This window comes from Mus caroli, unplaced genomic scaffold (genome assembly GCF_978045245.1).
Source record: "Mus caroli unplaced genomic scaffold, Mus_caroli_1 scaffold_19, whole genome shotgun sequence".
Classification (NCBI taxonomy): Eukaryota; Metazoa; Chordata; class Mammalia; order Rodentia; family Muridae; genus Mus; species Mus caroli.
In genome coordinates, this window is record NW_028227274.1 from 13,212,139 (window position 1) to 13,225,000 (window position 12,862).

A 12,862-nucleotide genomic window follows, 5' to 3' on the forward strand; every position below is an offset into this window, starting at 1 on the left:
CACTCCTATCTCTGACACTGCCTATGGTGGAATAACTTCATGTTAAGCATATGTGATCTCATATTCCTTAGAACATAACTTACAAGCCATAGATGTGAAATTATTTTAAAATGTTTATGAAATTTTCAGTTTTATGTTTTTGTATATATAAGAATTATATAGAAAGAGGATACATGAATTATATAGAAGTTTATTTAAATATTTTAAGAGATAAATAATGAAAATATGCATATATATTTATATCTACATTTAATATTATTGCTTTAAAATGACTTCCCATAAAAATTTGAGTTAAAGGGAAACTTTTTAGTCACTGAAGCAGAAAATAAGGACATTCTTTGTAAGTTTTATAAACTTCTATCCAAGAAGACTCAGAAACTTTATTTGATTCATGATGGGCATCAAAAATTTAAATATGAGACTGGTCTCCCTAGGGCAAGCCCAGCAGTGGTAAGCTGTGCCTTTTCCCCTGTGTGCCTCATTTTCTGGCACATAGCTCTGTCTTCATTCTCTGAGACCTGATGGTACCAGGGACAACCACATGAAATCCCCCCATCCCCAATCCTCTATTGCCAGGTCAACCCCAGGGCAAGCTAAGCAGGTATGAGCTGTGCCCTGTTCTCTGCATACCCCACTTCTAGCCCACATTTCTGTATGCATTTCTGGAAGTCTGCTGGCTCCAGGGACAATGCTACTGTCCCTAATCCCCTGCCTATCTGGTTCTTCTGGGACACATTCAGTAAGCCTGATCTTTTCCTGTTCCTTGAGCTTCATTTTCTGACCAGTGGATCTGTCTACATTCCCTGGGACCTGACAGTACCAGGTAGAACATTTCCCCATGCTACTTGCCTGTCACATCCCCTTAGGGCACACTCAGAAGCTGCACTTTGTGCACTGCAGTTTATTTTCTGGCCCAGAACTATGCCTACATTCTGAGAGGCATGCCAGCACTAGGGACAATTGGAAAGCTAAAGGTCAGCTTACAAACACAATTGAAAAGAGCCAGAGCAATATGATAATACCAGAGCCCACCTACCTTACTACAGCAAGCCTTAGATATTCTAACACAGCTGAAGCACACACACACACACGCACACGACCTTAAGTCCAGTCTTATGTAGATGATAGAGACCTTTAATGAGGAAATGAGTAAATCACTTAAAGAAATATGATAAAACTGTTCAAGACCTCAGAATGTAAACAAAAGCAGCAATGAAGCATACACTGAGGAAATCCTGGCGATAGAAAATCTAGTTACACGAACAGGAACTACAGATACAGGCATTGCCAACAGAATACAAGATATGGAAGAAAGACTCTCAGGCCTAGATGATACAATAGAAAAAATAGATACATTGGTCAAATAAAATATTAAATCTTAAAATTCCAGATCCAAAACATCCAGAAAATCTGGGGCACCATGAAAAGATTACCTTTAAGAATAATAACAATAGGAAAAGGGAAGATTCCCAACTCCAAGTAAGTCCCAGAAAATATTTCAACAAGATTATAGAAGAAAATTTCCACAAGCTAAAGAAAGAGATGCCTATAAACCTACAAGAACTTTATGGAATACCACATAGATTGGTCCAGAAAAGAAAATACTCAAAACAGTAAATATGCAGAACAATGAAGGAATATTAAAAGCTTCAAGGGAGAAAAAGTCTAAGAAACATAAAGGCAAGCCTATGAGAATTACACTTGATTTCTCAACAGGAGACTCTAAAAGCCAGAAGGGTCTGGAAAGGTGTCTTACAGTCTCTAAGAGACCACAGATGCCAACAGAGACTATTATACCCAGGAAAAGTTCAACCACCATAAGTGGATACAATAAGATATTCCATGATAAACAAAAATCTAAATATATATATACCTAAAAATCCAGCTCTACAGAAGATACTAGAAGGAAAATGCAAAATCAAGAAGGTTAACTGTAACTAAGAAAACACAGCAATAAAATAATTCTACACCAACAAAAACAAAGTAAGGGAAACACACACAAACACACACATATGTTACCACTACCAACATCAATACAACAGGAATTAACAATCACTGGTCATTAATATATCTCAATATCACTAGACTCAATTCCCCAATAAAAAGACACAGACTAATAGAATGGATGTTAAGATATCTTGCACAATTCTGTTGCAATTAAGAAACACACCTCAGAAACAATGATAGACATTGACTCAGTGTAAAGGGCTGAAAAGAGATTTCCCAAGCAAACAGATCCAAGGAGCAAGCTGGAGTAGCTATTCTAATATCTAATAAAATAGATTTTCAACCAGAATTTGTTAAGAGAGTAGGAAGGAAACTTTATACTAATCAAGGGGAAAATCCAGCAAGATAACATCTCAAGTCTAAATAGCTATGTCCCAAATGTAAGGGCACTCACATTCATCAAAGAAGCATTATTCAAATTTAAATCACACATTGAACCCACCCAATAATAGTGGGAGACCTTGACACCCCGCTCCAACCAATGTATATGTCATTCAGACAAAAATTAAACAGAAACCTAATGAAACGAACAGATGATATGAATTAAATGGACCTAACAGATATTTACTGAGCATTTCATTCAAACACAAAATAATATATCTTGTTCTCAGTACCTCATGAAAACTTCTCCAAAATTGGCCACATACTCAGGCATAAAGAAGTCTCAACAGATACAAAAATATTGAAATAATCCTCTATATTTTATTAGACCACCATGGATTAAATCTTTAATAACCCCAAATCATATAAAGGACTAATATATAAAATATAAAGAACTCAAGAAACTAATCACCAAAAAAAAAACAAACAACCTAAAATAACGGGGTATAGAATTAAACCAAGGATTCACAGCTGAGGAATCTCAAATGGCTGAGAAGCATCTAAAGAAATGTTCAAAGTCCTTAGTGATCAGAGAAATGGAAATCAAAATGACCCTGAGATACCACCTTACATCAATCAGAATGGCTAAGATCAAAGCCTCTCCAATAACTTGTTGGAGAGGAGGTGGAGAAAGAGGAACACTCCTCCTTTTTTGGTGGGATGGTAAACTGGTACAAACACTCTGGAAATCAATCTGGAGGTTCCTCAGAAAATTGAAAACATATCTACCTGAAGACCCAGCTATACCATGCTTAGGAATATACCCAAAAGATGCCCCACCATGCCATGGGGGCATGTGTTCCACTATGGTCATAGAAGCCTTATTTGTGATAGGCAGAAGCTGTAAACAACCTAGATGTCCCACAACAGAAGAATGGATACAGAAAATGTTGTTCATTTACACAATGGAATACTACTCAGCTATTAAGAAAGAGGACAACCTGAGTTTTGTAGGCAAACGGATGGAACTAGACCCAAAGAAGCTAACTAAGAAGAAAGGCACAAGAGAGGATGGTTGAATCTCACTGAGAAAAAGAAACAGGGGTGGATGAATGGAGAGAGAGAGAGAGAGAGAGAGAGAGAGAGAGAGAGAGAGAGAGAGAGAGAGAGAGAGAGAGAGAGAGCTTTGAGAAGATAAACTTTTGAATTTATTTTGAATGGAGTTGTTTATTAGAAACTACTTCAAAGTGAGGAAACTTAAATCTTGTTTCCAGTTCAGATGCACATTGTATAAGGTATTTTCACTTACTGTCTGTCTTATGCAGGGTTTTATTGCTGTGAAGAGATACCATCACAATGACAACTCTTATGAAGTACAAAATTGATAAGGGCTGGCTCACAGGTGAGGAGTTTTAGTCCATTATTGTAAGGCTAGGAAGGATGGCAGCATGCAGGCAGACATGGTCCTGGAGAAGGAGCCTAAGAATCTTGCCTCTGGATTCACAGTGACCCAGAGGAGTGAGAGAGAAAGAGAGTGGAGACTGACGTGAGCATTTGAAACCTCAAAGCCCATCTCCAGTTACACACTTCCTCCACCAAGGACACAGCGACTCCATCAAGGCCACACCTCCTAACATTGCCACTCCCTATGAGTCTATGGGGGAAGGCATTTTCATTCAAACCACCTCACAGGGAAAACTGACAGCATAGGTAAGCAGTTATTTATTATCTATATTCTGAGAACCACTAATTATTATGCTTTTTAGTGATTTACATAGATAAACGGCATGAGGGACAACACTAAAATAATCCAGCTTATCTTTGTGTAAAAATTTCTTAATGTAATAGGCTTGTGGACCTGAATAAAAAGAAAAAGTAGAGAAAACCTGATAAAATGTCGGTTAAATGGATGTGTGGTGGAGTTAATGACTTTTAATCTATTTCCAAGGAACTTTCTCCTTTATTTTAAGGTTTTCCAAAACAGGACACTAGTTGAACCCAATATTATTGAGCTAATAGGATACTTTAGCATGCTGTGTCTACTCTCAAATATACTCTACTGTTAGGAGAACAAAGATTTATTTCTTTTACCTTAGTTGACTAAATCAATGAGCTGTGAATAAAGGGACACAAAATTATTTTCAAACTGTATTGTACAGAAAGCCCTACCACTTCATGTGAACGCATGAGACACTGACATTTTATTATCAAGTTGTGTGTTAAAATATTAAACCTTTTATTTTCAGATCTATTTCTCAAGCTACTTAAGCACAGATAGTGGAATCTGCCCTGTATACACCAAGCAGCCTCCTGGACCCAGGTTTCTAAAGCTATGGTCTATTTCCAAGGACAAATTAAGTTAGAGACTATGACCAGGCAAGATATTTGCTGAATGTTGAGTTGGAAAACAAGACACTTTTGCATTGTAAAGCATGATTTTGATGACAAGGTTAGAATTCTCCTAGTAAGTTTAAGCCTTTGAGCTCTGTGTATCTTGTCTCTTCAAAGCACTGATACTCAGCCTTCCTTCCAGCTTAACTACTTACTTCCCATTTTATTCTTCTCTTCATAGACTATCTTATTTCCCTCTGTTCAGACTGTAATATCTCCATCAATAAGAAACTCATTCAGGGTGCTCCTAATAAAATAAAGTATACTTTCACATAGTTTGAGAAAAAACATACAATGTAAATGAAGATATTTGTATAAAATCATTTTAAAACTCCTATAAATATATCTTTGGAGAGTCAACACTTGTAGATAAGTAGATGTAGTGGTTAGTTCTAGTCTAGAATTACCCAGGAAGAATCTTAACAGAGAACAGTCTAGATTAGGTTGGCTTATTGGCAGGCCCATTCATGATTGGCTTAATTGAGTTATTTGATATGGGAAGACCCAGCCTAAAAGTAGGTGACACCATCCCTTGGGTTCAGGTCCTGAAGAGTATAGTAGTAGAGAAATCAAGCTGAGAAATAGGTATGCATGCATTCATTTCTCTTTCTGTTCTTTGTTTTGTTTTGTTTTGTTTTTTGTTTTTCGAGACAGGGTTTCTCTGTGTAGCCCTGGCTATCCAGGAACTCACTTTGTAGACAAGGCTGGCCTCGAACTCAAAAATCCACCTATCTCTGCCTCCCAAATGCTGGGATTAAAGGTGTGCACCACCACCGCCCGGCTCTCTTTCTGTTCTTGACTGTGCATAGGGCTAGCTAGCTGCTTTACGTCCCTGCCTTGCCTTCCTCTACCATAAGGGATTATAACCTAGAATCACAAGCTTAATAAACCCTTCCTTCCTTAACATTGCTTTTGTCAGGGGCCTGCATCACAGTACAACTAAAATTAAAACCAGCAAGGTAAGGGTGGCCAAAATAGTTCAGGGCCTTGCTTAACTCACACAAGTTTTAAGAAAGTCTTAAAAGCAAGGGTTAATGGCAACTCCAATAGATATCCAGCAGCTTTCTGTTTGCAATAACAGTAAATCATGAGAACTTATATTTTCATGATAAGAAATGAAAATGGATGCAAGCAGGTTATAGAATTGAGTTACTGCTCTAATGTCTTCTTAATGGACTCATTTGCTCACAGATCACAGAGGACACAAGTAAAAAAATTGAACCTGCTAGTACTGAGTCCAAGCCATTATACTTCAAGGTTTAAATATTAAGCAACATGCACACTATACATTAGATCCCTCACCATCAAAGTCTTAGAAAAAAATAAGAAAATGTAAAAGGGTAGAAGTCAGACATAATTGAGTTCACCTAAAGTGCAAATGTTTGTGAGATGGGGTAGGCAATATGACATTGTATGTTTGTAAATCAGTTTTCTACTTGTTGTCTACAATATTAATTCAGAGATATATACAAATTCTTATAGACTCAAGGAGAAGAGAATATGTACCATAATTCATAGAACATCTATGAAATACAATAAGTTAATCTATTCCACCACATCCTCAATGTCAAACTAACATAATCCCAGGTTGTTTTAGTCTGACGAGACACACAAGGTGTTTTAGCAATTACAACATAGAATATAAATAAAGCCATTATACTTTACACTAGAAAAGAGAATTGTTTTAAAAGTTAATTACTTTTATAGATTTCTATAGGTAAGCCACCTTACACCTAATATCAAGAAACATTGAATAGTTGTATTTACAGACAGGCATCATATAAATGTGTTCTGCTTCAATGGGCCTCCAAACAAGCACAATGCGTTGATGAATTAAAATGCTAGGTAGACATTTGGGGCAACTGAACACTTGGCATGTGTGTTTCTTCATTATTTTCCTTTGCTTTGTGTTAGGAATGTTTAAAGAGTTATTTTCAAGCATAGAGCAAAAAGCCCTTTGCATGTGAAACGTACCTTACAGGGTCAAACAACTGAACACTTGGTCTCCTGTGATGAACTCTTGGCAGATACCTACAGCTCATGGTATTCCTGCAAGGACATGGAATGATTACAGACCTTGATATTAATTGGGTCTGTGTTTAAACATGATAAAAAGATGAATTTTAGCACTAAGAAGGTATACCCATTCAAAAACTAATCTCTATAGTTTCAGTTATTGAAGCAATAAAATAGCAACCATAGTATTACCTAGCAAATTTTTGTTCAGAATTGAAGATTATCAGTATGTCACACACATGCAATTTAAAGGCCATCTCTATTGAGTCTATCCATTAAAGTGCCTCACTTTATTGAGTGACTACCCCAGAGAAAATAGCAAATATCATCTTTATTCAAAACTGAAAGCACCAAAGCTGTAAGAAATTCATGCTTAATTTCACGTTATATAATAAGTAAGTATTATGCTAGTAAGTGAAAGAATCTACAGAAAGAAATTGTGAAATTCTGATTCTGCTCTCTGGTTGTTAAAGTAGGCAGGTATTCCAAGGATATAGATAGAATAGTCCCAGTTTTGGAACCACTGAAATTCATTTGGATGAATGGACAGTCATATCTCACAGTTGCTCTGCTTCTCTATTAGCCCACATACAGCATGGCAAATTAGAAAGGAAGGGTGGCTTTCTAGTCATTTGCAGTGCTGAAATGGTTGGTGATTATGAAAAACATCGCAATTCCTGTGAGAGACAAATCCTATGAGAACAATAAATTATTAATTATAAATCAACATCAATCCATGATAGTTGCTTCAACCTCATTACACAAACAATCCACTAGGTTTCATCCACTAATACTTTCTTATTGAATAAATAAGGTTCTAACCCACAACCTTTGGTGGGCCCACTGCAACCATGGTATCCAACATGATTATGTTTGCAGGTGGGGTCTCTGAGAGATGAATAGATTGAAAGGGTGAGAATTGGTGGGGATTACTATTTTTATGGCACATGAAACTGATGTTATCTTAGTCAATGTCGAGACATCATCATCATGGCAACTCCTATAAAGGAAAACATTTGGCGGAGGTTTGTATGTTTCACAGGGTTAGTTCATTGTTAGCATGGTGGGAAACGGCAGCATGCAGGCAGACATGGTGCCAGAGAAAAAACTGAAAGTTCTACATCTGAATCTGACAGCAGCAGGGAAAGAGAGACACTAAACCTGGCTTGAGCATTTGAAACCCCAACACATTTCCTCCAACAAGATACACCTTCTAATCCCCACCAAGTAGCTATACTTGTAATGACCAAGCAGAAAAATAAGTGAGCCTGTGGGGGTCATTCATACTTAAACCACCCTAGATGATTCTTTTTCTTCTCTCCTCCTCCTCCTCTTCTTCTTCCTCCTCCTCCTCCTCCTCCTTCTCCTCCTTTTCATCCTGTTTCATTCTTCCTCCTCCTCTTTTTTCCTTTCTTCCTCCCTCAACTTTTTTTGGCATACAAGACAAAGAGATAGATGTCTTTTGACCTGAAAGGGTACTCCCCAAACATCATATCTACCTAGACATTAATTTTAGTCTTTCTAGCCCCCAGAACTATAGAAAGTATATTTTTGATTTCTGAATTCGAGGCCAGCCTGGTCTACAAAGTGAGCTCCAGGACAGCCAGGGCTATACAGAGAAATCCTGTCTCGAAAAACAAAAAACAAAACAAAACAAAACTACAAAACAAACAAACAAACAACAAAAATAAACAAAAGAGAAATAAAGTATATGTTTTGCAGTTTAAGCCACCCAGTCATTGGTATAGTGATATTATGTTACAAAATAGCAAGTATGCACAAACTTGCTATTCTAAAGATATTTCTTCTGAACTGAAACCTTTCCTCAGAGCATAGAGAAGGCTTTTGATTCTGAGGCAACTAAAAACCAAAAGCAATCCAAACCAAACTGCCCCTGCTACCACCATCACCACCACCAACAACAACAATGACAACAACAACAAAATCTCTAAGACTCAGGAAACTCAGAAAACTACAAGACTCCCAAGGTCCTTTGTCAAGGTGATGATTAGCAATTAGCAATTGCTGGGGAGAGGACCATCTCTTTAAGGATGGTCCTTAAACTTGGACATCCTTACAACTTGGACAAGAAGCTCCAGGGATCAAATTTTCATGAGAGGATCCATGTTTGAGTTAGAGTTGACTATGCAGATGATTTTGAGGCCTGTGTCTACAAACAATGACAGTATCCTCCTGGTTTCATCACTTAGACTCCTGTGGTCTGTCACCAGGGCTCCATCTAGGGTAAATAGAGACTTCCAGAAAAGACTCAACGTGTTTGTCAGAGAGAATTATAAACTATTAGATAGTTTACTATAATGGCTTTAAATGATAGACGTGGTCTACCAATGTATGCTACTCAGTTCCTCTTCATTTATCAATCCTGAACTTTAAAAAGGACCAGTCTTAGTCTAAATAGAATATAGAAATCATAACGTTTGCCATAGAGAATGTTACATTTCACAGATTCTGAGGAAATTATGGAAGTGATTGTAAGTACATTGTGATATTCAAGAAAGGTGAATTCCATATTTCTAGGATCATTTACTGTGTGATTGTTGTAACATACTCAACAGTAATACCACAAATGAAACAATGAAAATATCCCACAGGATGTAAGGGTAAAGGTAAGAAGCAAACTTCTTTTAAAATGCTGTGATGATTCTAATTTCAAGATAATTTTCATTCATGTTGATTTAGCTTGAACACTGGCTATTTCCTTTCATTACTGTGGAAAGTTATGAGACTTGAAACTTGCAGATATGCAACTCTTTCCCCCAAAATGTTGACAACCTTTATCCTTCGGTGGAAACAAGGATTCTCCAGGGAAGGAGAACTGGACTGTAAGCAGATATGTCTGGTATAGAGGAAGGGGATTTGTAGGGCACTGAGCATATCTGCCTTTAGGACACATGACTACCAGATTCCCAGGTGGGCTTCTAAAGAGTCATTATTCAAAATATTGAGATTGTACAGAAACACCGAGAGATGCAGGGAAATGACTTCCTAATGGAAGCTTTATTCCTTGAACATAAAACATTTAATAGTAGTTACATTCAATACATACAATTCAATACATGCAATAAACTATAGTGTAGTTAATTATTTGCCCAGGATTTCCTACAATGTGTTCTGGTATATAATTTGGTACCAAGATAATGACAATATAGATATCTATAAATTCTGTAGATATTTTTAATCCAGTGGTTCTCAACCTGTGGGTTGTGACCCATTTGGGACAAATGACCCTTTCATAAGGGCTTCATAGGAGATATCCTGCATGTGAGATATTTATATTATGATTCATAAAAGTAGCAAAATTACAGTTATGAAGTAGCAACTAACATAATTAATGGTTGGGGATCACCACAGTATGAGGAACTGTGTTAGTGGGCTGTAGTGTTGAAAAATTGAGAACCCCTGTTTATCATCAATGTGCAGGTTTTAAATAGCCTATGATATTTTAACATTCTGTGTCATGTTAAATTACACTGGGGGAGGGATCAATCCTTTCATCAACCCTTTGCAAAATTGTAGGTAAAGCAAAAGGCTAAGGATTGATGTTTAAGGTCAATCTCAATAAGATTCTAACAGCTTTCTTCTGGTCTTGTTAAGAAATGTTCACACATTTGTTTGTGCATTTATGGGTATGTTCATAAGAATGAGGTTAGCATTTGAGTCCATAAATTCAACAAAAATAATCCCGTTTTTGCCAATGTGGAGAAGCATCAGTCATCACATTATGAAGTTGAATTTTTCAAAAGGAAGTTGATTTCTAGTCTATTCTCTCTCATTATCTGTGTGTGTGCGTGTGTGTGTGTGTGTGTGTGTGTGTGTGTGTGAAATGCATGCATCCATGTTCTCAGATATAGTATGTCCTGGGTTTCAGGCTTCCATCTCTGACTTGGAGCAGCAGCTCCACTCCCACATCATTATACATCTCTAAGCCTTCAGAGTTGGACTGTATCATACCTCTATCTTTTCTAGTTCTCAGGTTTGCAGACAACAGATGGTAGGACACTTCAGCCTCCGCAACTGCCAGGGAGCCAACTCCATTCCAACATATATATGTTCCTCTGGAGAATCGTGACAAATTCATCATGCTTAAATTTCATTTAATTTATCCTGAAAATAATCTATTCCCTAAAGAATCAGAAAGAATAATTAAGAAAGGGTAAGAGTGGCCCCATTAACTGGAGATAAAAACATCTCATGTTAGCAATTTCACATTTTTTTCTGGATCACTTTGCTAGTTTCTTGATTAAGAAAACACGAATAGGGCTGGAGAGGTGGCTCAGTGGCTAAGAACACTGACTTGTTTTGAGGGCATGCAGGTTCAATTCCCACCACATACAAGTTGGTTTACAACCATCTGTGATTCCAGTTCCAGGGGATTCTAGGCTCTCTTCTGGTTACTGCAGGAACATACATGGTACATATAGCTGTATGTGGATAAAAATATCACCTACATAAAATAAAAATACAAGTAAAACTATTGGAAGCTGATGTAACAATAAGTAATGATAAGAAAAAGAAGAAGGAAGAGGAGGGCGAGGAGGAGGAGGAGGAGGAGGAGGAGGAGGAGGAGGAGGAGGAGAGAAGAAGAAGAAGAAGAAGAAGAAGAAGAAGAAGAAGAAGAAGAAGAAGAAGAAGAAGAAGAAGAAGAAGAAGAAGAAGAAGAAGAAATACATAGTAGAGCTATACTATTGCCAAGAATTCACCCAGTAAAATATTCCCACCGCCACAAAATGATCAGGTAAAGTTCAATTGGTAGAACCATTTCAAGTAAAACATTTTGTATTTAAATATTCAATTCTATGTCCTCAGCTTCTTTTAGTTTACATTAATAAAAAATAACCAACTTTGTTCTTTTTATCATTTGAATTTTTGCTATTTGTGGAAAATATCCATCCTATCATGGTTATGCATAAAAATGTCTTATTTTAAGGAAGGTATTATTATTGTTAACATGTTTTTGGTTTTGTTTGTTCTTTTATTTCTTTTGTTACACTGTCACAGCCATATCACACACTTTTTTTATCTTCTCCCCTGAAATCCTACATTAAAATACTCTTATTTTGCTAATTAAGAAGTTGTTCTTTGGAGCATAATGGTTGCATTGTAGCAACTAGTAGCAACGTAACTCAGGGGTAAAAGTCATTCATTACTATCAAAGATTCAAAAATCTCTTCCAAATCTGGGTTGGTTGTATTGTACGCTTGACTCATGAATGTGCCGTGGTTGCTTTTCTTGAAGGAAGAATTACTGTTAGCAGTCATTTTGTAGTAGGGAATTCACAAGCATATAGATGTGACACTTGTATAAATCAATGGTGTGTTATATACTGATGTTGCTGCTCCATTAGTGAACAGAGTGAAACTGAGTAGCCATTGTTACAGAAGTAAATAGAGTAGGTTTCTTATAGTATTATCCTTATAGGCAAATTGTATTGGCAGGGTAAGAGTATGTCACATGACAATCTGCAAAGATTTGTAAATCTAATAGCTACAAAAAAGTAGCATTTTTGCTGGTCATCAAATGTGTAGCTTAGTATTTCATGGACAGAATTAGCACTAGACAGTGACTGAAATATTCATCTACCTGAGGCCTATTAATATTGTTTCCTGAAGAAAAGCAGAGAACAACTGTGAGAAATGATGAATTAATTTGACTTTAGACTGTACCAAGTAAGTGCTGTCAATTGCTATTGTAGTCTCATCTTGTTCTAGAGATGTGGCCATTTTAATTTCCACAGGTTTTCATCTGCGTCCTCTGTGCTTTCAGATGAGGTTAAAAACCAGAACATAGTGTTGGATACTCTTTAGGAAGGCAGAACAACTACAGAAACTAAATAAGGGTACCTGCAGGAAAGGACAGTAAATAATATTCTCCTGACACCTGATGATGCAGAAAAGTAGGCCTTAGGATGGAAAAGAGACCAATGTTCTGTTCTTTGTATTCTAACTCCTGATAAATTATGGGCATTTTGAATAATCAAAAAGGAGATGAGATGTTTTGAGAGTTCCTAATCCATTGTGAACAAGCCCTGATCAGTTATAGAAGTAATGACCTTTCTGGGGTTTTGAGGAGAAAAATGGAAGAGTAGATCATGCTGTTTTCAAACAAT

General features: G+C 36.9%; 1 long non-coding RNA gene across 1 annotated transcript in view; it reads right to left on the reverse strand.

Annotated features, from left to right (window-relative positions):
- Positions 1 to 6,692: 6,692 nt before the first annotated feature.
- The window catches only part of LOC115029853 (uncharacterized), a 41,608-nt gene continuing 35,438 nt past the window's right edge, over positions 6,693 to 12,862 (reverse strand). The window contains exons 3-4 of the long non-coding RNA XR_003835410.2: positions 10,708 to 10,878; positions 6,693 to 6,768 (exon numbers count right to left, since the gene is read on the reverse strand). This is a non-coding gene — a long non-coding RNA (uncharacterized LOC115029853). The remainder of the gene's footprint in view (positions 6,769 to 10,707; positions 10,879 to 12,862) is intronic.